General features: G+C 42.6%; 1 pseudogene; it reads left to right on the forward strand.

Annotated features, from left to right (window-relative positions):
* The first annotated feature begins 7878 nt into the window (after positions 1-7878).
* LOC130874570 (glyceraldehyde-3-phosphate dehydrogenase-like) lies at positions 7879-9408 on the forward strand (annotated as a pseudogene).
* The last annotated feature ends 16007 nt before the right edge of the window (positions 9409-25415 follow it).

Below are 25415 nucleotides of genomic sequence, written 5' to 3' on the forward strand. Positions count from 1 at the left end.
AGGGGAGGAGAAGGGGAGAAAGTGGCCAGTTGTTCATTGGGCTCACAGTTCTGAACTCTGGAAAGTTCAAGAGCAGGGTATTGGCATCTATTAATCCTCTGCCCATAAGATGGCAAGGTTATCACAGTTATAGTTGAATACACTTAAGAAAAAGAGCTCGCCTTTGTAACACAACTAATCCTACCACAACCATTAACCCATGGATCCTTGATCAATTCATTCATGAGCTCAAAATCTTCATGAACCTAAACAGTTCCACCTCCTAATGTCATTAACACATGACTTTAGGAATTAACATTTCAACTCAAACTCTAAGGGACACAATGGAACTGAATATTACTGAACACAGGCAGGCTCTCATTCATGAAGTACCTCATACTGGACTGGATTGGCTAAGGGAGGCTGGCCAGCTCCTCTACCTTCTTTGGGGTGCTCTCCTTGAGCTCCTTCACAGAGCACAGAGGACACACGCAGCACCTCTAGCACTAAATGTGCTCCAGTGGGCCAGTTCACTCTTAAATGTAAGAAAACGGTGACCAAAGCAACTTCAAACAATGAAAACTAAATATCTCTTGAGCAAGCCTGGGAAAGAACAGTTTTATAAACAGTGTAGCCGACAATGGAGTGCCTTATTTAAATCCAGCTTCAGTGCTTCTGTGAGGTGTGCAGCCTTGGTCTGTAGAGACGCTGATCCTCAATCAGTCCACACAGAGCCTTGGAAAAAGGAAAAATTTATGTAGAAGAGAAATCAGCTCTGACATATTGATTGAAGCATCTCCTACTTGCTGAGAAATGCAGACTTGGCTTGATCCACCCCCACAACACACACACACACACATGCACGCACACACACACCTGCTGTCGGTGCTAGGTGAACTTCCCAGGGGAGGAGGAACAGCTGCTTCCCATGTCTGGGTCCTCTGGCAACTGCCCTTGAAAAGGGCTTTGTTATCAGCTGTGGATCAGCTGTTTCCTTTCTCCCAACCTGGGAACAACCAGAAAACAGAGAACTTCAAATATCTTTTGTCTAAGGATGAGGGTGGGCCCATGTGATTCTTTTGTGTTTTTCTCAAGTGGCTTTAGTTTTCCCTCCAGTGGTGAACATTAAAATTTCTGCAAGGACTGGTTTGAGAAAACTGTGGGACCAACTTCACAGGCAATTATAATGAAGAATAGAAAAAGAAAACTATAGTTCACTCCAAGCAGTAGCAGATTCGAGAGAAGCAGGCCTAAAGGGTTGACTTGCCTGGAGCCTCAGCTGTGAGCTGCTGTTCTGTGAAGAGCACGCACTGAGTGGAGCTGGGAAGCTGCTTAACCATTCTCTGACAGAGTAAGAGGCAGAATGAGGAAGGTTAACTTCATGAATAAAAGATAAAAAGTCTCTGCCAGGTTGGTTGAAGTTGGCAAAAAGTATCCTCCTGTCTTGAGGATATGTATGTATGTGTATATGTTTATATATTTTGTATATGTATGCATATATATTCGTTTGTGTATATATGGTATGTATGTATGTATGTACATTTATATGTGTGTATGTGTTGTGTATATGTGTATGTGTATATGCATATATGTGAATTTATATGTGATGTGGGATTCCCCTCTGTATGCTATGAATATGTTTTATTGCCATTGGTTAATAAAGAAGCTGCTTTTGGCCAATGGCTTAACAGAATGTAGCCAGGTTGGAAAAGATCTATAGAGAGAGTAGGCAGAGTCAAAGAGAAACCATGTAGTCGCCGCAGAAGACAGATGCCAGACACAGGACAGAGCTTTACCGGTAGGCCACAATCACGTGACAATACACAGATTAATATAAATGGGTTAATTTAAGATGTAAGAGCTAGCTAGAAGTACACTTGAGTCATTGGTCAAGCAGTGTTGCAATTAATATTGTTTCAGTGTGATTATTTCAGATCTGGGTGGCCAGGAACAAACAAGTAGCCTCTGTCTACATATGTGTGTGTATATTTATGCATATGTGTGAATGTGTGTGCATATGCATGCATTCATGTGTATGTATGTCTACATATACACATATATATGCTTTTATGTGTATATGTTTCTATATGTGTGTATATGTATATGCATGTGTGTGCTTGTAAGCATATATATGTATGTGTGTGTACCTGTCTGTGTGTATTAAAATACATATGTGTAGTTTTTCTTCTTCTCTTTCCTGATCTTTCTACCCTCTCAAAATTCTTGAAACTATAAAAACACAGCTGCAATCCCTCTCCTACTTTTATGGCATAGACAGCAGATCTAGCCTGATTTCTACAGGATGGGCCTTTGTCTTTCTTCTTCCCTTTCTTTGTAATCAGAGTAATCCTCTGTCCATATTGTTTTATTTTCTCTAGTCAGACTGTCAAGAGTATGCATTTTCAGTCTCTCAATGCCACCCCTTTTGTTGATATTTTTCTGCCCTACATTCCATTATATGGATAAGACTGATCATTATCAATCTCTTACATTCCAGTTCTTTAAAGAAACTAGAAAGTGAAGGGTATGCAATCCATATTTATTTCAGTCTCACATGAATGAATGCAAATTCTAGGTCTTAAGTTACCTGAAGGTTACTTACTGGCATGTTAATTGGGAATTATTAGACAAAAAAGGCCAAGAAATTAAAAAAAAATTGTCACAGAAACCTTAACTCTGCCATCTGCTCCTCTCATTTAACAGACAACCGCTTCTTCTCACTCAGTGGTGACAGCATCCTTAAAACATGGGGTGAAGTTCAGAGAAAATGAGTTCAGCCATATTGGGCACTTGATCACCATGACTGCTTTCAGCCCTGGCAGAGTAGATTTGCTCTTATCAGTGATTTCTTTCCATGATATCAACAATATAGTCTGTGTTCCAATATGGTTTTACAATTACAAGTTCAATGGCGCAGCTCCACGTTGCAGGTGGAGCTCTTGCCACCACCAAACAAGAAAATTCTTGTGCTGAATGTGTGGATCCCTTGATATTTTCACTACCACGAAGAAAGTTAGTGTTTACTTGAAGAGCAGAGCCAAAGTGTTATCATTTCTGTTGGCACCCCATGCTTTTAATGGTAGTGAACCTGACAAAAATGGATTCCCACAAAATTGTTAGCAATATCTTCTGAACCACTAACTGCTTAGCCCCATCACCACCACCATCATCCCTGCCAAACTGAGGCCATCCATGACAACTGATATCATGGAGAGACTTGATACTGCAAAGAATCCATGCCACCCTGCCACCCAAATGATCATGGGAAGTTACAGTGTAATGGCCATAAGGATTTCCAGACTATAATCACTATTCTGCTGACTCCATCAAGGCCATAGGATGAATCATTTCTGAGCTGAATGGGAATCTCACTGACTGGGCCTTCCATTCCCATACCCAGTGTGCTGGTTAGGGGTCTTCTCTGTCTTTTAGAGAAGTAGTCTAGTGCTGATGAGCATAGAAGAACAGAACGATCCTCATACATTACTAATGAGTGATTCTAATACCACACTCATCAGCAGATAGGTTCTTCAGACTAAAAATCAACCCAGAAACTTTAGAGTTAAACTGAATGTGGTACTTAGACTAAGAATGCCCCCCATGGGCTCTTAGATTTGAATACTTGGTCACCAGGGAGTGTTTAGCAAGTTTTCGTGTCCAACTATCTTTGGACCACCAGCTCTCAAGTATTGACATGGAGACTTCTGACTAATTATGAAAGCTTGGCCATTAGCTTAGGTTTGTTCCACTAGCTCTTATAATTTAAACTAACCTGCTCTTATTAATCTACATTCTGTCACGTGACTCAGTTACCTCTACTCTGTACCATATATCTGACCTCTTCAGTGTCTATCTGGCTTCTGGCTGACATAATCCAGGTACCTAGTTTCCTCCCCTTCTTCCTCCTCTCTATTCCTGGAAATATCACCTGGCCTCTCCTGTCTTGCTATTGGCCATTCAGCTCTTTCTTAAGCCAATCAGAAGACTCCACAGACAGAGACACATCTTTACAGTGTACACAAATATTCCACAACACTATTTGAAAGGATCAGGAGGTGTGGCCTTGTTGGAGGAAGTGTGTCATTGGAGGATTGGCTTTGAGGTTTCAAAAAGTCCCTTACAAGCCTGGAGTCTCTCTCTTCTTGCTGTCTGGAGATCTGAATGTAGAATTCTCAGCTACTTCTCCAGCACCATTTTTACCTACATGCCACCATGCTTTCTGCCATGAGGATAATGGATTAAACCTCCAAAACTATTAGCAAACCCCAATAAACTGCTTTCCTTCATACGAGTTGCCATGGTTACCATGTCTCTTCACATCTGACCAAGATACTGCATCACAGATTAGCTGGACCTAGCAAATATCTACAGAATATCTTTTTCCAACAGCTACCTAATGAACATTCTTTTTAGCAGCTCACAGAGTTTCTTTGTAATAGAGCATATTTTAGATCATAAAACACGCCTTAAAATGCAAGGGGGTAAAAATTATTTCTTGTACCTCATCAAATCATAATGGAATAAAATAGAACTCAGTAGCAAGAAAAGCCACAGAAATTAGGCAAATGCAAATGGTAGAAAGTTAATAATATGCTCATGAATGACCAGTGAGTCATTGAAGAAATCATGAAGTATATTAAAATATTCATAGAATAAATTAGAAATAAAAGCACAGCTTATCAGAACTCTTTGGACAGAGCAAAGGCAGTTCTGCTGCAAGTTTATAGCCATAATGCTTACATTAAAAAAAAACCCAGAGACTACAAATAAATAACCTAATGATGTAACATCAAAATTCTTAAAAAAAAAACAAAACAAAACAAGAACAACCCAAACCCAAATGCAGTAGACAGAAAGAAATAATAAGGTTAAGGAAGAAAATAATTAGATTGATATGATACAAAAAAATCAATGGAACAAGAGTTAATTCTTTGAAAAGATGAGACAGACAAACTCTTAACTAGCAAAAAGAATGAGAGAAAAGACACATTTATTAAAATTATAGATGGAAAGGCAGTCATTACAACAGATACAGGTAAACTCCAGAAGCCTACATGAAAAATTTTAAAACCTGTATTTTTAAAAAGTGAAAAACTGGAAGTATTGGAAAAATTCACAGGCATATTATCTACCAAAACTAAATGGAGTAAATACAAACAACAAACAGATTGAATCAATAAGAGTCCCCCCAAAAAACAAGTTCCCATGACTAGACAGATACACTGCCAAATTCTACCAGGCATTTAAAGCAAAACAAATATCAGCACCCCTCATATTATCCCACGAAGTCTGGTCATGGTGTTACACAATGTTTCCTATAGTCCCATCATTTAGAATGCAGAGGCAGATGTCAATCAGTTCAAGATAACCCTCAGCTACATAGTGAATTCAAGCAAGGCTGAGGTATCATAAGACCCTATCTCAAAGCAAAACAAATATTCCATCAAATAGTAAGGGAAGTAATCCCATCCATTTTTTTTTCTATGAAGCCACTATTACTCTGATGCCAAAATCATATAAGAATCCCAACTACAACAAAAGAAAGCTATAGATCAATTTATCCAGTTAACACATATACAAAATTTTTAAGTAAGATACTTGCAAACCAAATTTAGCAACTCATTAAGGTCATTCAACAATGAACAAATTGGCTTCATTCAGGGATACAGAGATGGGTCTTTGTATGCAAACCAATAAATATAATACATATATAAATAAACTTAAGGACTGAATTCACATGAGCATCTCAACAGACACATAAGAAGTCTTTTTATCAAGTAAACATCCCTTCATGATAAAATTCCTGAAAAACTAGGAAGAGAAGGAACATACTATAAAATAATAAAGGCTATATACAACAAGCCTATACCCAGCTTATTACACATGGAGAAAAACTGAAACTGTTTTCTTTGAAATGAGAAAAGAAAAAATGGTGACTCAAGCCCTTTCTAAAGCATTAAGACTAGAAAAAGAAACAAAAAGGATACAAAAAGGGGTTGGAGAGATAGCTCAGCAGTTAAGAGTGCATACTGCTATTACAAAATACCTGGGTTCGGTCCCCAGCACCCACAACCAGAGCGTACAACCACCTGAAACTCCAGGTCCAAGGGATCTGATGCCTTGAACTGAGGAGGCAATTTCTCTCTCATGCCCCCCACCCCCACAAACATACATACAAACTAACTCACAAGTGGTAATTATGAAAATAAGTACAGGAAAACATTAAAATTTATTAAAAGGAAGGACACAGATAGGAAAGGGAGGAATCCAGTTATCCCTGTTTTCAGAAAACACAATCTCATGTTTTAAAAGGCTACTAGAAAACTCTAAAATCTGATAAACATATTCAGTAAAGAAGATACAAATTGTCATATAAAATCCCATAACTGTATATCAATAATGAACTTGCTAACAAAGAAATCAAGGAAAAAATCTGTATAATAGCTTTTCACACACACACCAAAAAAAAAAAAAAAGCCCAACCCCCAAAACAATATACTTAGCAATAAATCTAACCAAGGAAGTGAAAAGTCCTCTACAATGAAAAATTTAAAGAAAGAATTTGAAGAAGATAAAGGAAATGGGTATGATCTCCCAACTTCATTGATTGGTAGTATATTCCAAAAATAACTACATTAACAATAGTGATTTACAAGCACCATCAAAATTCCAATGCAATCTTTCATGGAACTGGAAAAACAATCTTAAAATTCATATTAAAGCCATAGAGAAGACCCCACACAGTCAAACAATCCTAAGCAGAGGGAGCAGTGATGGAGCATCACAATAATACCTGGTCTCAAATTAGACTACAGAACCATAGTGACAAAAACAGAAAGGTATTCACACAAAACCAGAAAGTATAGCAATGAAACAGGATAGTGTATCTGAAAATACATCCACACAGATGCAGCCATCAGTTTTTGACAAATGTGTTCAGCATGTCGGAGCAAATACAGACTTTAACAAATTGTTAAGGGAAACTGAATTTCCACATATCAAGGCACATCTTACTCTCTCGCACATACAAATCAATTTAAAATGGAGTAAAGCTCTCAAAGCAAGTCCTAATCCTGCTATAGAAAGACAAAAGAATACACTTTAAGATATAGACATAGGCAAAGACTCCGATAGCACAAGAGATGATTGCAAGAACTGACAATCAGGGTAGCAGAAAACTAGAAGATTTCACACAGCAAAGCAAACAATCAGACAAGTGAAGAAAAGCAGAAGAGAATTTGTGATCTGTATCATTGGAATCTATAAGGATCTCAAAAAACTGAACGCCAAAAACCAAGCCATGCAATCAACAAATGGACATATGGAAAGGCAGTTCTCAAACTAAGAAATACAAATAGTCACTATAGATAAGAAAATGGTCAACATTCTTAGCTATCAGGGAAACACAGCAGAACAACATTGAAATTTCATTCTCCCCAAGTCTGAACAGCTATCATTACCATAACTAACAACAAGAGCTGGTTATAGTGTAGAAAAAGAATCCTTATGCCCTGCTAGTGGGGATGTAAGCTGGTGCAACCACTACAGAGATGGGCATAGGGTCCCCCAAATGTCTAAAAAAACCTACCACACCTACCCATACCACTCTGCCTGCATGCACTATGGAATCCAAATTAGGATACCACAGAGATATCAGCACACCTGTGTTTCTTGTTGCATCATTCACAGTAGCCAAGACATCAAAGCAGCCAAGATGCCCTTCAACAGAAGAACGTGGAAACAGAGTATGTGATATGTATGCACAATAGAGTTTTATTCAACCCCGAAGAAGAATGAAGCTATACCATTCTCAAGAAAATGGACGGGGCTCTCTGCTCTTCTCTGTTCTGGAGACAGCCGCTTCTTTTTGTCCAGTGCCAGCCTCGTTCCAGAGACACGATGGTGAAGGTCGGAGTGAACGGATTTGGCAGTATTGGATGCCTGGTTACCAGGGCTGCCTTCACTTCTGGCAAAGTGGACGTTGTTGCCATCAATGACCCTTTCATCGACCTCAACTACATGGTCTACATGTTCCAGTATGACTCCACCCATGGCAAGTTCAAAGGCACAGTTAAGGCTGAGAATGGGAAGCTTGTCATCAACGGGAAGACCATCACCATCTTCTAAGAGTGAGATCCTGCCAACATCAAATGGGGGGATGTCGGCGCCGAGTATGTTGTGGAGTCGACCAGTGTCTTCACCACCATGGAGAAGGCTGGGGCCCACTTGAAGGGTGGGGCCAAAAGGGTCATCATCTCTGCCCCTTCTGCCGATGCCCCCATGTTTGTGATGGGTGTGAACCATGACAAGTATGACAATTCCCTCAAGATTGTCAACAACGCTTCCTGCACCACCAACTGCTTAGCCCCCTTGGCCAAGGTCATCCATGATAACTTTAGCATCGTGGAAGGACTCATGACCACAGTCCATGCCATCACGGCCACCCAGAAGACTGTGGATGGCCCCTCTGGGAAGCTGTGGTGAGACGGCCGTGGCGCTGCCCAGAACATCATCCCTGCGTCCACTGGCGCTGCCAAGGCTGTGGGCAAAGTCATCCCAGAGCTGAATGGGAAGCTCACGGGCATGGCCTTCCGTGTTCCTACCCCCAATGTGTCCGTCCTTGATCTGACATGCCGCCTGGAGAAAGCTGCCAAGTATGACGACATCAAGAAGGTGGTGAAGCAAGCATCCGAGGGCCCACTAAAGGGCATCCTGGGCTACACTGAGGACCAGGTTTGATGGAGGAAGGTCATTGGCTAATAAAGAAACTGCCTTGGTCCATTTGATTGGCCAGCCTTTAGGTGGGTGGAGTAAACAGAATAGAATGCTGGGAGGAAGAGGAAGTGAGCTCAGATGCAGAGCAGCTCCTCTGAGAGACAGACGCCATGCTCTCCTCTCCATAGCAGGCGCCATGAAGCTCCGACCCAGGATGGACGTAGGCTAGAATCTTCCCGGTAAGCGCACCTTGGGGTGCTACACACATGAATAGAAATGGGCCAAGCAGTGTTTAAAAGAATACAGTTTGTGTGTCGTTATTTTGGGGCATAAGCTAGCCAGGCGACCATGAGCTGGGGTGGCAGGAACGCAGCCCGCAGCTCCCACTACACAGGTTGTCTCCTGTGACTTTAACAGTCACTCCCACTATTCCACCTTCCATGCTGCGGCTGGCATTGCTCTCAATGACAACTTTGTAAAGCTCATTTCCTGGTATGACAATGAATTCGGCTACAGCAACAGAGTGGTGGACCTCATGGCCTACATGGCCTCCAAGGAGTAAGGAGCCCACCCTGGACCACCCATCCCAGCAAGGACACAGCAAGAGAGAGGCCCTCGGCTGCTGAGCAGTCCCTGTCCTAACTAACCCTTGACACTGAGCATCTCCCTCACAGTTTCCATCCCAGACCCCAAGAATAGCAGGAGGGGCTTAGGGAGCCCTACTCTCTTGAATACCATCAGTAAAGTTCATTGCACCCCTAAAAAAAAAAAAGAAAAAAAGAAAAAGAAAAAAAGAAAATGGACAGAACTAGAGAGCATCATTTTCATGAGAATAAGTCACACTTGTAGAAAAATGTCACTTACTAAAGTTTTCACCCATACACAGAGTCTGAATTTAAATTTCATGTAAGGGGAATTAAGGGGACTAAGAGCAGAGAAAAGGGTTTCAAAAGGTGGAAAGGAAGAAGAGGGGGTAAAGGAGGGGAGAAAGACAAAGTACCATGTTTTTCGTTGACATGAGGATTCTAGATTTATATATGAATACATATACTTAGAATATATATGCATATATGTTATACCCCAGAAGGTGGAGTCGCAGGCAGTTGTGGGCGCTTGGAACAGAACCTGGGTCTGATAAAGTAGCATCGTTCCATCCTAGCTACTTTTCTATTGCTGACACAAAAACCACAGCCAAACAGCTCAGAGGGGGAGGGTTTATTTGGCTTACCTTCCGGGTTTCAGTCTATCATTAAGAAGAGTAGGGGTGGTCGGGTGGGGGGGGGGGAAACTGGAGCAGAAACCATGGAAAAACTGGGCTTCTTGGCTTGTTGACCAGCAGCTCATGTTGGGCGAGCTTTCTTAAACAGCCCATGCCCACCTCCCTACCGATGGCGCCGCCTGTAGTGCACTAGGCCCTCCTACGTCAATCATCAGTCAAGACAATCTGATGGACATGACCACAGGCCAATCCAGACAAGTTTTCAACTGAGGCCTCTCTTAGCAGGTGATTCTAAGCTGACAATAAAATCTTACCAGCACTGCTCTTAACCACCGAATTACCTCTCAGACCCCAAAACGTGGGTTTATTGAATACACACACAGGAAATATCAACAAAGAAATGAAAAGGAGGGAGAGGAGAAGGAGGAGGAGAAAAAGGCAGAGGTGGGGGAGGAAAGAACCAGATATAAATTATAACTAAAATGTGAAATAATTGAAAATCTCTCATAGGAAAGCTTCGCGGCAGAGTGGTGATAGTGACGAGGGTGATTAGCAAATAAACATGAAAACAGGCTGAGAGACATTATCAAAAACTAAAAGCATGTTTCATTGGAATTTCCAAATGAGAAATAAGAAAAATAAAGAGAAAATAGCTACAAAAATTGCAGTCTAACTGCCTCTAGGTTTGACGGTTTGGCAATTATTTATTGCTCTAAGAACATGGTCTATTCTAAGCAGAGGAAATACAGAAAGCAGCCTGCTGGCATGGCCCCCTCAGTGGTTGGTTAAAAAGTCAGCCATAATGAGCGGTGTTAGGAAACAGTACAGTGAGCCCCTGGGGTGGGGATGATGGAGGAGATGGAATTATTATTAGGAAGTTAGGAATCATCTATTCCGGGCACCATTGGAAGGTGGCTGGGTTGGTGCAAGCATTTGTCAAAACTCACCCCACTAATATTTGTATACATTATTGTATGCAAATTATTTCTAAGTTAAAATTTATTAAACTAGGCATAATACTTAAAACCTCAGCTCAGCTCAGCCTTTCTTTATCTTGTCTTCATGTCTTTAGTTTTTGTCCTTTCGTCGCTTTCTCTGAAAGGATCATGCGAACTTCCAAGTTTAAAATGGAGGCACCAAAATGACATACATGTCTGCGTTCTGTTTCTTCTAAGAACAGACTAGTCCAGTTCACTCGCACAGAGGTCATCCAGGTCTGCACTTTCCACGGCCCCTGAATCTTTAATCCCTTGTTTAAATGCCTGTTCCTGCACCTGCTCATTGGACATTAATAGCACATTAGGATGAGAATGAATGAAATTTGTGAATAAAATTCCACTAAAAAATTCATACATTACACATGAATGTAGAAGCGCTATGAAAACAGCATGCTGTGTTTCTAATTTGCCATTTTGATTTTTGTCTAATTATTTTAAAAATTGAATTTTTCTTTGGAGCTGAGAATACAGATAAATGTTGTATCAATTGCTGAGTATGCTTGAGATCCTAAGCTTAATGCTTAACAACTTACAATATTTTTTAAGTTTCAAAATCTTGACATTTTAGAGCGCTGTAGAGATAAGTAAAAAGCTTGTCACAAAAAGCATGAGGTCCTGAAATTCATTCCCGGTGTCCACATCAATTTGCCAATGCCAGCATTGAGGAATCACGAACAGGTGGATCCCTGAGGTTTGCTGCTCAGACAGCTTAGCAGAACCAGCCACTTCCAAAACAATGAGAAAATCTGCCTCAGAAATCTGGGTGGATGGTTTCTGGGGGATAACAGCTGAGGTGCTCTTCTGGCTTACACACACACAAAGACACACACACACACACTCATGGAAAGAAAGAGAGAGAACAAGATGAGGAGAGGGAAGGAAGGGAGGGAGGGAGGGAGAGAGAGAGAGAGAGAGAGAGAGAGAGAGAGAGAGAGAGAGAGAGAGAAGAAAGGAAGGAAAGAAGGAAGGAAGGAAGGAAGGAAGGAAGGAAGGAAGGAAGGAAGGAAGGAAGGAAGGAAGGAAGGAAGGAAGACAGGGAGACGAACAGACAGACAGAGAGATAAGAAAGAACGAGAGTGAGGGAGGAAGAGGGGTCAGACAGACACAAAACACATTGCTCATCCCTGCACATCAAAATAAAGGGAAACCACAGTGTCCCCTGAAGAGGTAAAGCAAATGTGTAGCATGGAGCAGTCGGTCTTCAGACATGTGAAACGGAACCTCGGGGAAGGTCGTGTCTCTGCTAGACGCTGTGGGGTAGGCAGTGGCTCCAGAGGGGAGCTAAGGCCTTGGATTTCCTTGGAGCCCGCCAATGTTCCCTAGAAAGACCCAGGAGACAAGGCTTTTTCTGAATGTCAGAGAGCCTGTCCCCGCACACTTTAAAATTATTTTTAGCAAAGTAATTTGCTTAGTTTTTCTTTTTTTTTTCTTAAGCATACATTTTTCTTTTGGGCCCTTTTGAAAATCTTGACGAGAGGATTTAAGAAAGGAACAGACTTGAGACTTGGGCAGCATCCGGCTCCGAAGGGTAGAGGGTGCCTCTAACTGTTGGTCGCCACAGATTTAAAGCTCACAATATGCTAATGTCTGCACATTTTTATTTCAAATATGAAATAATTTAATTATAACAGGCAATTAAAATGGTGAGCATTATATTTGTGTCTCTTTAAGAAGTGTGAAATTTTTTTTGGTCCATTCTGGCATTATTGGTGTGAAAGGAGGGGAAGGGAGAGGAAAGGGGGAGGGGTTGCCAAACGGGAGAGTGGGGTTGAAGAGAGAATTCATGCATTTTTGTCCATGAATGGAACAGAACACGATCAAATTGAATGCCAGCTTACTGTGAACTGCAGCTCCTGTTCTCTTAAACAATATAATATTGAAGATTTTAATTTTTATTTTTATTAAAACTGTCCTTGGGTCTGGTAAAAAAGGCCACAATGCAATGCAGATTCCCAGCCAGCTCTTGGTATATTCTCATCTCTTCATTGTTTCCATATTTGGTTCTTTGGCTAGTCATGCCCACACGTGTAGTTAATACAACTCTAGATGCTGATATTTTGTTCCGTTTCTATCCTTGAGCTCTTGAGAAAGGACATTTTTCTTTCGTTAACCTATTTCTCAATTTCTCCTAATGTTTAATATACCTATTGTTTCTTACTCTTTCATTAGCTACTATTGTTATGTCAAATAATGTTACCGTTGTCTCCATGGAGCCTGGAGAGATGTCTCAATGGTTAAGAGCACTGGGTGATACCTCAGGGGACCCAAGTTTGATTTCCAGAACCTACATGGCAGCTCACAGATGTCTTTAACTCCAGTACCAGACCTAACACCTTCTTCCTGCCCCCATTGGTACATACACATGTATGGTGCCTAGACATACACGCAGTCATATATGTAAACACCTACATATGTAAAATTAAAATATAGAGAAATACCTATAAGGAACTTTACACAAATTGTTGCCATCAACCCTCCTGCTGCTTTTCTAACTTGGGAAGTGACTGACACTTCCTCTAGAGTTCCCCTGCCTCACCTTCTGTCTCCTATTAGCTCCATATCACTATACATGGCCAAATATTTATCAATGCTTTTGTTTTGTTCAGAAATATCAACACCATTCGTACTTTATTGCCATTAAAATAGTAAAAAAAAAAAACAAAACTATCATCTGCTGCTTGCCCAAGAAGTATATTAAAGTGACTTTTCATTCTCTGTGGTAGCAGATGAAGGTTCTTGATCCACTGCAAAGACTATTCTTAGCATCAAAACCAAATACTTTTTTTCATTGTATTATTTGCCTAGACCAACACCACTTTCTCAGTGGCTTCACACTGCACTGTGCCTTCTTATGTGGGTTTTGTTTTTCCTAGTAGCCTTCTCCTGTAGCTCTTCTTCTTTGAGAGAAGAGGGTTATTTCAGACGTTCAGTGTCTCCTTGGGTATTATATAAACCACACGTGTAGGTTTGGTCCTCTCCTGGCCCTCTGAGCTGGTCCGCATCAGAGCTCTCTAGGTCTTCATCAGATGTCTTCCTGGAAGTTCTCATCTTACCTGATTGAATGCACTGTGTGGTGACTCTGAGGTCCCAATGGTGATGGAATATATTCTCCAGTAACTAAGTTACTTGCAGATCAAAGTCCCCAGGCACTTTCAGGCCCTAATCTTCTCTCGCTGTTGGCCAATACTCAAGTCTAGGCTGAAAATCATTTGTTCCAAAGTATTTTAGGTTTTTGGTTTTTGTGTTATTTTGTTTTCTGAGACAGGGTTTTATTGTGTAACAACCTTGGCTGTCCTGGAACTAGTTCTGAAGAGCAGGCTGGCATTGAACTCACAGAGAGCTTGTCTCTGCCTCTCGAGTGCTGGGATTAAAGGCATGCACCACCACTGCTCAGGGCTGCAGAGTCTTTTAAAAGCACTTTATCTTTTGTGTTTTAGCGTCTCCTTTTATTCCTCAGAAGTCTCGTGGCAGTGTGATTCTCGGGCATTTGTAAGTGAACTGTCTTAGCCACCTGAAAGCATTTGGACCTTCTATATATAGCATTATGTGATTTTGCAAAGATGTATCCAAGTTTAGGATTCTTTTTCATTTGTCATACTGAACTTTCTACCTGGTCTTCAGCTCTAGAAAGTTCTTTTCTTTTTTATAATACAATCTCTCTGCTTATCTCTTGTCTCCTTTTCCAACTCTCCCATTAAGAAAATAGTAGCTTTCTTGGGTTGTCCTTTTAACATCTCATTTTAAATTTTCATATATTTTATATTATCCATCTCTAACCTACTTGTCTTATATTCTGACAGGTTTCTCAACATTCAATTTCAGCCCTTCCGTTGAATGTCTAGTCCCAGTAAGTGATCTTCCAACACCACAGAGCTTGTTCCGCTGTGAGGACCCTGTGCGACTCTGTGGAGGTCAGATGCTCCTTCCCAGTGCCCTAGTTAGTACGAACTGTCAACCTGATGCAGCCTAGAATCATTTGAGAGCCGGGGAACTGCCGAGACCAGACCCGCCTGTGGGGCTGTCTGTGAACGGTTGTTGTGATCGTTAGTTGATATAGAAGACAATCCACAGCAGGTGGCACCTTTCCCTGGGCAGGTTATTTCAGTATGTATAATAAGCTAACTAGGCATGAACCTAAGCAAGCCAGCGTGCAGTGTGGGACCATGGCTTCTGCTCCAGGTTTCTGCACCAAACTCCTGCTTGTGCCCATGCTGACTTCCCTCACTGATGGGCTGTAACCTGTAAGATGAAGCAAGCCCTCTCCTCCCCTCGTGTGCTTTTGGGCAGTGTTTTGTCCCAGTAGAAGAATGAAACTCAGACAAACAGATGTTTCTGGAAAGGAACAGTGGACTAAGATGTCTTGGTGAAGTTGTCTGGAATCCACTTCAGTATCTACCTTGAACCCTCACTCCTGGGAAGCTTCCAGAGCTCCGCGGGGACTCCCTGGGGAGTCCTTCCCCTTCCTTGCCAGTCCACCTTTCTGCCTCTGTGCTTCCAGGGCCGTGAGGCCAGCACTGCAGTTGGGAGCTTTTCTGTCCTGACTCCTGGTTCTCTCCCCATTACCTGTCACGCCGTGTCCCAGCATGCAGTTCTCAGAGGACTGGAAGTAAGAGAGCATCCTGTTCGCCCTCTGTGAGCAGACTCTCCCCTTGTACCACTGCAGACAGCCTGAGTACTTACGATTTAGGTTTCTTTCTACTAGTGTGAAAACAGCACTCATGCCGTAGAAACTGTACTTTGAATCTTGAATCCCAGTCTTTTATCTGCAGTCGCTCACTGTGCTGGCCATGGAAGACAGTGGCAGCTCCTGGCCAGCCGTGATTATGAGGGATACACTTCAGTACGCCGTGCTGCTGAACTATGATGCTCAGTAAGCTGGGTGTGAAATTAAAATGCATTGATTTTTTACATTTTATCTATGTGCTGCATATGTGTGTGTGAGAGATGTATGTGCACATGTGTGTGTGCGCTATGGCCTGAGAAGGAATTGGGTGTCTTGCTTTATTATCCCCCACATTATTCCCTTGAGAAAAAGTCTCTTGAAGAACCTGGAGCTGGGCTGGCAGTCAGCAAGCTCCAGTGAGCTTCCTATCTTTGCCCCTCACCGGCAATGGGAGTATAAGCCCTCCCTACTTAGCCTTTTACATAGGTGATGAGGATTTGAACTCAGGTCCTCATGCTTCTGCAGCAAACCCTCTTACCTACTGAGCCATACCCCCGGCCCCTAAAATGCATTTTGACTTGATATTTTCAACACTCAGTGAGTTTATCTTGAGGACTACAGCAGAGGATCAACAACACTTCATTTGCTCTTATAGCACTCAATGCATCTATCAGAGTACTCGTTCCCTAGTGTAGTGGCCTGGTAGGCTGTGCTTACATGAGAAGAAATCAGAATGAAGTAGGAAAACAGTAGTGTTAGTATGCCAAAAAGATAGGGGAGGAGGCTAAGTACACCCCTTCTCCCCAACTCTCCAGAAGGTCATTTAAAATAATTCCTAAATTTACATGCGTGCAATTACATGAGTCTGCTACTCCATAAGAATTTCATGGGAAGGGAAGCTGTGCCACGGGTTCATCCAAATAATATGCAATGAGGATCATTCATGGCCTTGCTCTTGAAGTTACCTTAACACTAAGCCAGGTCTTGTTTTGTCAATGAATTCTCAGTTGCCTATGACAGGCGCTATGCCATCTCTGGCAGAACAATAGTGATAGCTGCTAATGTTATTTAGTGTGCTGACTATGTACACAGTCAGGAAAGGCAGTAAACACTTCTCTTCCTGCTTTCATTGAATCCCATGCAATGCATTTAATACATAGGTAAGAACACTAAATACCATCTAAGTTTGTGAATGGACCATGGTCTCACAGTCAGGAGGATGCACACATATGCCCACCTCTGGAATCTACCCTCTCTGTCACATCTATAGCCTGCCTCTGCCTGTTTCTAGCACTCAGAAGACACTCAGTAGCTATTGGTTGGTTAATAATATGGCACACAAAATGCATAACGTAAATGCTATTGAAATTGCTCAGAAAAAGGCTGCGTATGCAAGAAGCCTGTGCATTCTGAATGGTCTTCAAAAATGAGACACATTGTCCATCAAGATCAGATCTCTTACTTGAAGTTTCCTGATCCTGTGGTACCCATAAGTTGCTTTTATCTTTGAAATACAGATGCTGCTTAGAAGGCAGAGCATAACACTCCTCTTATTTTATTTCTTGGGTCACTTAGGGCCTCTGTGGGGAGAAGAGGCAATGTGTCAACACAGACATGCTTGCTTAAGTATAGAAAACCAATTCTACTTATCCAAGTCTCTCCTTATGCCTCTGGAGAAGCAATTAAGCCGAATCATTGACCTCTTCTGGAGTGGCTCGTGTGTCGGTTTTATTTATATGAAAGGAAGAATCAGGGGAAAGAAAATGCCAATGACCTCAACTCTGCGAAAGTCTGTTTATGCACAAAATATACACAGGAGACCTGGAAGCATTGTTTGTGATCTGTTTTTCTCAATATTCAGAAAGATGCTCATATTAGACAGTGAATGTTGTCCTTTTGTTCTTGGAATTCCTTTGTGCATTACACATGGCTTTCCAGGGATGCCTAGTCATGAACAATTGCCTTTTTGCATTCAGATGTTTATCAAAAGGTTAGGATTGTTTTAAGAACTGAAGATATGGCTGCCCTTCCTCTCCTAGGAATAACACAGTTAGATGAGGACAAAATCCTTTTCATCTTTCTCTTCTAGTTTTTCCTACCAGCAGTCAACAGATGCCATTACGTAAATAACCACTTCTTCACCCTTTTGGAAGTCACCAGAATCTAGCAGTCACAGCCCTTAAATGCAAGGTGTTATTTTAACATTAAGAACTGAACTCTGATATCGAGAAGAGTTGCATGTGAATCCTGTCAGGAAGCCAAGACTGCTCAGTCCCTAAGTCCTGTTGTTGCCTCATGTAAGCAGTTACAGGAGGGTACACAGCCGACTCCATGTGCTAACATTATGTTGTTGTTCCTCAGCCTGTCTTAGCAAAGGCCAGATACAATACAGTGCTCTCCAAAAGCAAGTAACTAAATAAATCGGCAGACCCAAAATTGGGTAGTGTGTAACCAAAAGAAGAGTGAGAACCTCGTCATACTACCAAATGCAAAGATCTCCAACATAGTATTAAGTGAAAAGGTTAGAATCTGGAAAATGCGCATAAAATGCTGCTACTTATAGAAAAAGAATATCCACAAGAAGAAGGGCTCTGGAGAGTTGCTCAGCAATCAAGAGCACGTGCTGCCCTCTCAGATGACCCCACTTTGGTCCCCAGCACCCACATGCTAGCTCACTATCAATCTCAGGGAGTCTGATGTCCTCTTGTGAACCATGCAGGCACTACATGCACACACGCACACACACACACACACACACACACACACACGGAAACATACACATGAGATAAAAGTAAGGAGTTTTTTTTTTTGCATGATATGAACTCTTTTTTTTTTTTTCTGAGACAGTGGGGCTGAACTAACGAGAGCTCACCAAGGCCAGCTGGACGGGGACTGAAAAAGCATGGGATAAAACCGGACTCTGAACATGGTGGACAATGAGGGCTGCTGAGAAGCCGAGGACAATGGCACTGGGTTTTGATCCTACTGCACGTACTGGCTTTGTGGGAGCCTAGCCTGTTTGGATACTCACCTTCCTAGACCTGGATGGAGGGGGGAGGACCTTGAACTCCCCACAGGGTAGGGAACCCTGACTGCTCTTAGGACTGGAGTGGGAGGGAGAGGGGAGTGGGGAGTGGGGAGGGTGGAGGGGGAGGGAAAAGAGAGGCGGGGAGGAGGCAGAAATTTTTAATAAAAAATTTTAAAAAGGAATTTTTTTTAAAAAAAAAAGAATAAGTAGACAGACATGGAAAAGATATTAGCAAAAGACATGTCTGGCAAAAGACTATGATAAAATATATAGAGAACTCTAAATAAAAAGTAAAATCCTCAACTTTAAAAATTGGCAAGAGATATGAGCAGATCTTTCACCAGAGAGAATACTCAGATGGCAAACGAGCACTGAAACAATGTTCAGCATCTTATGCAATTAGATAATTAGATAATTAGGTAACGGCAAGTTAGATCAATGGGACCTATTGGACCTATTGGAATACGCACGTCCGAAACGCTGCCATCAGCAAAGGCTGGCAAAGAGGTGCGTCCAGCCTTTGGATGCTGCAAAATGACGCTGTCATCTACAAAGTTCATGCTCAAGAGCTTCACAATTGAGTCACAAAGTCAGTCACAAAAATTACTTATTCGGTAAGTTTAGGAGCTTGCCTTGGGCTGCACCACTGCTCTCTTGAGCAGCACGCTGTCATACAGCCACATATACTTGTGTTCATGGCTGGGGGTGATAGGAAATGGCACAGCCCCTTTGTGAGGACAGTTTGGCAGTTTTTCACAAATTATCATATTCTCACTGTATGATCTAATAATTGTGTTCCTTTGGTATTTATCCCAATGAGGTAAAAAATCAGGTTCACCCAAAAACCTGAACTTAGATGTTTATCATAGTTTTGTTAATAATTGCTAAAAGTTTACTTAGAAGCAAGCAAAATGTCTTAAGTGAGCGGGTGAGTGAATGCTGATATTTCCAGACAAGAGAATTCAACACCAAACACAAATAAGCCAGTGAGCCATGGGAAAAGACATGGATGAAACTTAAATGCGTATAACTAAATAAAAGACGTCAAGTATAAAAGACTGCACGGTGGGCAATTCTAACTAGACAGTGGTCTAGCTGTTTTTAAACCAGGTGGAAAGAGGCCAGTGGGGCAAACAGAAACGAAGGGACAGAGCAGAATTTTGCTTGGATGTAAAGGTTAAGAGAGTCACGGGGCAGCACACTGATGAAACAGGCCATTACTTGCTTGTTAAAACTTACAGAATATACAGCATCAAGAACTAGCATGAACCTTGGGGGATAATGATGCATTGATCCAGGTTCACCAGTTAGGTAACAAAGGTGCCATTCTTGTGGGACTGTTGACACTAGAGACAGCTGTGCATTTGTGGGAACAGAGAGGGGTATGAAAACTTCTCTTCACTTCAAGTCTTGCTATGAACCTAAAACTACTCTAAAGTTTGCTGTGGACCTAGTGTTGCCTTTTGAAAGCCAAACAAAAATGAGATCAAATCTGTTTGCACTTTGGTTTCCTCCACGTTTTTGTTATTTTGAACACTATGCAGGGAATACCACAGACCAGCAGCCTCCATGAGGCTCTGATTTCAAACTTTTAAAATAAACACCCCAACAGGATTGTTCAATCTTACAGTGCTCTGATTTTAATTTTATCAAGAACCCCATCACTGTTTTTGTGGCACTGTAATCCTCTCCAGCAGTACATAAGGTTTTCCCTTCTCTTCTAGAAGTTCTATAGTTTGGGTCATGAGTTTCAGTCTTTGTCCACTTTCTGTTGATTTTTGTGTATGGTATTCATTGCATTTCTTTTATTTAAAGAAATCCATTCTTGGCCATAAAAACTGCCCCCAGGGGATGCCTCCCTCACCCTGTGTGTGGTGCTTGAAGACAGACATGATCCACACAGTTGCTTACCTGAGCTGCCTGGCTTCTGAGAGAATTACCAGTCTGGGTCACAACCTTTTTCCTTGGGGTCACCATTGCTCAGCAAAGCTCGGCTTCCGACTCTGGGGCCCTAACTTCAGCACTGCCTTTCACATTTGGGACCACTTGTTGTGGAACATTTAACTCTGCAAGGATTGTTGCATTTGTTTCTACTGCATTTGTTTAGTTAATAAAAGATGTGTTTCTGTTTCACCTTGCCTGCTTGCCCAAGGCACCTGATTGATTTGATGAAAAACGGAACAGTCAATAGCTAGGCAGAAGAGGGATAGGCAGGATTGGCAGGCAGAGAGAATAAATAGAAGGAGAAATGCAGGCTTGAGAAGAATGGAAATATGAGGAGAAAGAGAGGGCCTTGCCTGGGGCCCAAAGCTAGGCAGCTACTGGCCAGACCAACACTGGAGGAAGCAGGAAAGTAAGACCTACAGATGGAAAGATAAAAAGCCCCAAGGCAAAGGTAAACAAAGAGAAAAGGGTTAACTTAAGTTAAAAGAGCTAGCCAGAAAGGAGCCTATGGTAGGCCTAGCATTCTTAACTAATAAGAAGTCTCTGTGTCGTGATTTGGGAGCTGTTTGATGGCCCAAAAGAAAAAGCCTGGTACAACCAATGTTTATACCCACTTACCTTTAGAACTTCAGTGGAATCTAATTAGACTCAAGTAAAACCCCATCCTAGCTTTGCCCTCAGGAAACTGCCACTGATGGCAGATTCCTGCTGTCACCGCGACTATGCCAACCCTTACTATCCCTAAGTTGAGAAAGAGGTTGGTGGATAGAAATTTAAATAATTCATGTTTAATGCATAACATGTGATTTCTGGCACAGTGAAAGACTTGGCATCAGGGCTTTGCAACCGAAGAAGTACAGTGTTTGAGAGCTGCTTGACTTCCTAATGGCGCATGATGAGCGTGCTTGCCTGCGGAAGTATTGTGTGGAAAAGCTGAACAGAGCTGTAAGCTGCCTATAAGAATGACACCATCCACCATTGCGGGAGTTATGCCCTGAGCATTCAAAGATCACTCAGTCTGGAAAAACAAATGATCAGAAACTAGTTACGTTGAAGGGTAAAGATAAGGGCAGCATAAGTTAATGCTGGGGTTTTCAGGAAAGACAGACAGGAGGGGCTCTTTTCCACACCAAGGTGGAGCTTGGATTAGTCCTCTACAGAGAACTCCTGCTGGTGAGTGTTCCTTCCCAGACCTCGGTCACATCCTTGGCATCTCCAGGAGGCGGGGCGGGGAGGGGGGAATGAGCACTGCTGGCCCATCCGGTAATAGCAATCAACCATTGCATGCTTAACTTCAAAATAACTTCCTTTAAGCTGACGGAGAAAAGTAGAGACAAACGAACATCTCTTCTGGCTTGCAAACAACCATAGCCGAATGTTTCTAGGCACCAGCATGGAGATGTCTACTCCTCCATGGATGGCATCCTTTGGACTTACAACATTCTCCAGGTTTTCTGGAGGACTTCTTCCTTTTAATTGGGAAGAACTGTTATCCTCCTGTGTATTTCCCTGGACTCTGAAGGCCAACCCAAGTGTCAGGAAAGCAATAGTATGTTTTCTCCTCCTTTTCTTCCTCTTTTTTTATTCCCACCAAATTTTAGAAAAGATAATTAGAAAGTGAGATTAGAAGAGAATTGTGGTCAAGAGTACAAAGGGTCACAGAAAGTCCCTTCGATACTTTGCTAATATCAGTATATTAATAATGAATCAATGGTTCCAAATGTGCTGCAATGTCCCCACACGGCATTTACCTGTGGAATGGGTAGCTGGGTTTGTTTTATGGATGTGTATGAAGGGTCTTTTACTTTTGAAAAGTTAATTAAAGACCATTGTGCTGGTTAGTTTGGGTCAACTTGATACAATCTAAAGTACCCGGGAAGAGGGTACTTCGACTAAGGAATTGCCCCCATCATATTAGTTTGTGGGCACGTCAGTGGGACATTTTCTCCAATGATGATTGATGTGGCAGGGCTCAGCCCACTGCGGGTGGTGCCACTCCTACGAAGGTCATCCTGGCTTGTTTAAGAAAACAAGTTGAGCAAACAGGGAGAGCAAACCAAGAAACAGCCTTCCCGCATGGTTCCTGCCTCCGCTTCTGCTTGAGCTCCTGCCCTGACTTCCCTCGGGGACTGAATGTGGTTGAGATGGGAACCCAACAAAGCCCTTTTTCATCAAGCTGCTTTTAGTCATGGTGTATAGCATAGCATGGAGAGCAAACGTGGACAGCTACCAGAGAAAGTAGGCGAAAGAACACTCCCCGGGTACCTAACATTGGCTGCCCTGCGCTGCGTGCACATGTACTTCTCTTTGTTAGGTCCCCAGAACCCGCCAGTGTCTCAGAGACACCGAGAAGGAAAAGGACGGTGGTGGGACAACGAAGATAGAGGTCACTGATGAGACTCCCTATGGGCCAGTACCCTGCTGTCTTCGGTCAGTAAATGCTGAGGGATTGCTTTGTGGCCAACATTATCTCAGGTCATTTTTAAGTCATCCCTCTGAAGCTTCAAGGGGAGTGTGGATGACACAGAGGCTTTCAGTCAATACAACTACAAGAGGGAGTCTTTGGAGCCTTGGTTAAGAGGGGAGAGGGCTGTGGAGAACTTGATCAGAGTCCAGCGGGCTTGGGCTGTGGGTGTGGGATTTAGGCGCTAACTTAAATGAATGGTGGCGGTAGGCCATTGGGATGGTGACATCTGGGGCAGCCTGTAGTTGTGACTAGAAGAGGATCTTAGAAAAGAGGAGCCACCTGTGTAACGGCCCTGTGTGTGAAGGGGCTCAGAGTATTGGGGTGGGGTGGGGCGGGGGCAGAAAAGAGCCAAGAACCAGATCCTGGAGCTCCTGTCAGGTTAATGCAAGGAATCTGGGATTTGCTGCAGGTGAAGTGAAGGTCAATGAAGAGGGAGTCAAAGTCACGTGATGTGGTCTCACATTCATCTTACATACAACTGTTGTGTTGAGAACAATACTCTACCTTCCACAGGTTTTTAGTGCAATACTGTTCTGAGATTCCTGGAATTCACCTTTTATGAGTGAAACCCTGAGGGGCAAGACAATCAAGCCTCTTCCCTTTCAAGTGACAAGGTTAGGAGTCAAACTCACATAACCATTGTGGCATTTCCAGACCTGGGATCCCGTAATGACTGCCTTGAAAGACCAACTTTGAGCACATGTGTTCCTAACAGCCAAAATACAGACTGCAGGTCCAGTGAGAAGCAGCGTGCCCCCTCTGACTTAAATAGCGTGTGACACAAATAATAATCCCCATGCAACAATAAACACAAATAATAACCCCTAGCAAATAAGGGTTGAAGTCCTCGTGTTCATGAACAGAGTGTTGCACATTGGAGGTATGAACTCACCATTTCTTAGATGGCATAGAGTCGAAAATGGGAGACACGGGGAGTGCTGACTGTGCAAATGAGAACAGAACTTGGATCCCCAGAACCCAAGTAAATACTGGGTATGCCTGGCACTCTACTGTAATTCCAGAACAATCAGAAAGTAGATACAGAGGAGCCCCAGAGCTACAGCGTGGCTAGCCAACTTGCCATATTGGTGAGCTTTGGGTTCCATCGAGAGACTTACCTCAGTGAATAACAGAGAAAACGACTGAAGAACGTGGTATCATCCTCCACATGTGTGCACATACTTGTAAAACACACCCCCCATACACATGTGAACGTACAAAAACACACACACATACACACAAGGAAAACAAGAACAAAATAATAAAGATGGATATTAACAAACCCGTGCGCTAAAGTACGAAGGGGTGATTTGACAGACTCTGAAGCCGCAGTAAGGTCAAAGGTGCAGTTCATTCCAGGGTGAAGAGTGAGATCGTGAACTTCTACAGCAAAAACCCTTTTCTCATGTCTGATGTCTTGTATTTCCTGGTTTACTGCATGAAATAATCCAAATGATTTAGAGGAATGATCTCTCCTCTCTCTCTCTTCTCTCTTCTCTCTCCCTCTCTCCCTCCCTTCTCCTTCCCTTTTCCTCCCCCCTTCCTTCTTTTTCCCCTTCCCATCCCTCCTTTCTCTGTGTGTGCTTTCTAGGAAAAAGGCTAGGATTCTTGTTTGGAGCATACTCCCTGGATCTGACTGTTAACTTTCGTTTTGCAGTTTCAAACTGTTGAGTTCTGCTGCTGGGACACGTTGCAAATTGTTGGGAATTGAGAAAGCAGAAGGGAACAGAAGGCTGTCTGTGCCTTTGATTCAGATTACTGTAACTTATGGTATGTGTGTGTGTGTGTGTGTGTGCATGCATACGTGTGTGTATGCATGTGTGTGAATCAGCAAGGTCTCACAGTGTTGGCACGGAAACCCAAAGCATCCATTTCACTTCCAGTTTTCCCCGTGTGAACTCTTGACTCTGTTACTTTCCCATCCAACTGCTTGTGTGATTTCTTTTCTTTTTCTTTTTTTTTTTTGGATGTGATCCTTCCAGGCACCCTTGCCAAGTAGGAGAAAGGCAGCATCATGAGAGGGAAGCAGGAGGGCCTGTGCACACCTGGCCTACCGTGGCCTACCGATCTAATTCTACAGATCGCTAAACTGTGAAGCGTGGGAATCTATGTGACTGCTTCATCCAAAACTCAGCCTTAAAATCCTAACATTCAAGGGCCGTCTGTATTCAATGAGACAAATCACGTGAAGGTCTTGACCTCACAGTTTCTCTCTGAGCACTGGCTCTTCCCCCATCGGAAGAGATTCGGCAGTGTTGAGCTTGGGTCATTATTTTGGTTACGGTAACATCCCTTCCTCCTCAGAGGGATGGTCACTGGTTTCATTTATTATCCCTGCTCTCAGGAAAGCAAAACAGAAAGCTAAGAAATCACAAGCCCCTTGCTGGGATTTCACCTTGGCT

This window comes from Chionomys nivalis, chromosome 5 (assembly GCF_950005125.1).
Source record: "Chionomys nivalis chromosome 5, mChiNiv1.1, whole genome shotgun sequence".
NCBI lineage: Eukaryota > Metazoa > Chordata > Mammalia > Rodentia > Cricetidae > Chionomys > Chionomys nivalis.